Source organism: Podarcis vaucheri (genome assembly GCF_965113315.1).
Source record: "Podarcis vaucheri genome assembly, chromosome: 3".
Classification (NCBI taxonomy): domain Eukaryota; kingdom Metazoa; phylum Chordata; class Lepidosauria; order Squamata; family Lacertidae; genus Podarcis; species Podarcis vaucheri.
In genome coordinates, this window is record NC_138761.1 from 9,490,864 (window position 1) to 9,492,685 (window position 1,822).

The following is a 1,822-nucleotide window of genomic DNA, read 5'->3' on the forward strand; positions in this document are numbered from 1 at the left end:
CTTACCAACATCGAAGTTTTCCCAGAACAGGTAAGTGATAAGTGTTTTTCCTATCCTGAAAAGGTCCTGGGAGTTACGACCGCTTCATAAATTTCTGTAGAGTCTAAACTCTTTGTTGCATAAACAACAGACAAGAAGGGATGGAGGTTATCCAGAAAGCAGACCAAAAAAACACGAAACCCCTCAACTAGCACTAGTTACCTGAAGGATGCTCCAACGCAAGCGAGGTGCTACCAACTGATGGGATCCAAAATGCAATGAAAGCGCCTCTCAGGAAAACACGGTGGCAGGCAGGGCAGGGCCAAAGGGACCAGACAGATATTATATCCTGAGGAGAGAAAGAGAGACAAAGAGCCAGAGAGTATCACTTCGCCTGTCGCATGGATTCAGCTCTGCCTCCAAAAAGGAAATAATTAAGGCAGGTTTGCATCCCAAACTGAGCAGTGGCACCACCCTGCTCCTCCTCTCACCGGATCTTTTCCCTATCTCCCTCTTCCCTGCATTCCCCACCCTGCACCACCCCACCACCCTGGGTGCTGGAGGAAGGGAAATATCCATTGCGACCATCACCCCCCAGGCTCCTTCCCTCCAGAGCTTTGCCCAGAGCAATGCAGGCACATGCCCCTCTGAAGGGTTGCCCCCTTACTACTTTTATGCCAAGAGGCACCCCTGGCTGGTTGGGAAGCTGGAAGAAGACCTGGCAACCTGGGAAATCCAGCCAGATGGGAGGGGTATAAATCATAAATTATTATTATAAATTATTATTATTATTCCAAGGAACTACCTGACTTCAAACCCACCCCCAGGCCAAGATGCACAACTCCATCTCCTGCCTGAAACCCTGGGGGGAGCCGCCGCTGCTGCCAGTCCGTGCGGGCAATACTGAACTGGATGGGAGAGGCAGGCTCCCCATGTTCCTAACTTCTTGGCTCTTGGGGTCAAAAAACAAAAACCCCACACTCAATAAAATTAGTTAATACTACACTATCCCTGTCTCTCTCTCACACACACGCCAACTACCCAAGCAAACCTAATTACCACACAGCAATATTAATTTTTTTGAAAATTAATTAAATTAACCACCGACTGAGGGAATCTCCTGACCTTCAGTGCAAGCTAACTTTTATTTGATAGAATAAAGGTAAAAGGGTTTTTTTTTCAGGGGGGGGGTTGCACTCTCATAGGCTAAAGTGAGCCCCACCCCGCGCGCGCTTTCGCCCACCTCCTCCTCCTGCCTGCCTGCCTCTCTCTCTCTCCCTCTCTCTTTTTCTTTCTCTCCCTCCCTTTGGCAACCCACCTCTCCCACTCACTATACCGCCCTTTTCTCCTCATGAAAAGGAAAGGTGGGTTGTTGTGGCGGGCGGGAGAGGCGGCCCTGTCAGTCACGCCGCGCCGGCCAATCCTCTCGCCGCGCCCGGCCCTTCCCCGCCACCCGCTCTCTCCAAACGGGCCAATGAGAGGGGCCGGGGACGGGAGGGGCGTGAGCGCCCGCCCGCGGCTTGGCTTTGCCGCAGTGCAGCGGCCCCGTCCCTTCCCTTCCCCTGCCGCCCTTCTGCTCTCTCTCTCTCTTTCTCTCCGTCTCGCTTCCACCGCGGCGGGCAGCCCCGCCCCCTCAGCGTCCGGTCGCCTAGCAACCGGCGGCATCGGGCCTACTGCGGCGGCTGCGACGCCGGCGGAGCCTCTCATTCGAGGCGTCTTTCTCTCTCTCTCTCTCTCTCCGAGGGGGAAGAAGGGAGGAAGGCGAGAGCTGTTTGGGGAAGGGAAAAGAGCGCGTAACGGGACGGGCTCTCCGCGAAGCCCCCCACGTGTCCTTGGTCGTGAT

General features: G+C 54.6%; 1 protein-coding gene across 2 annotated transcripts in view; it reads right to left on the reverse strand.

Annotated features, from left to right (window-relative positions):
• SANBR (SANT and BTB domain regulator of CSR) overlaps window positions 1–1,450 on the reverse strand; it is a 36,603-nt gene extending 35,153 nt beyond the window's left edge. Inside the window, exons 1-2 of one of the 2 annotated variants that reach the window (XM_082217541.1) lie at window positions 1,298–1,450; window positions 202–328 (exon numbers count right to left, since the gene is read on the reverse strand). The gene's annotated coding sequence lies outside the window, so the exon portion shown is untranslated. The remainder of the gene's footprint in view (window positions 1–201; window positions 329–1,297) is intronic. The other variant, XM_082217542.1, reaches the window with a different exon arrangement.
• Between the last annotated feature and the right edge of the window lie 372 nt (window positions 1,451–1,822).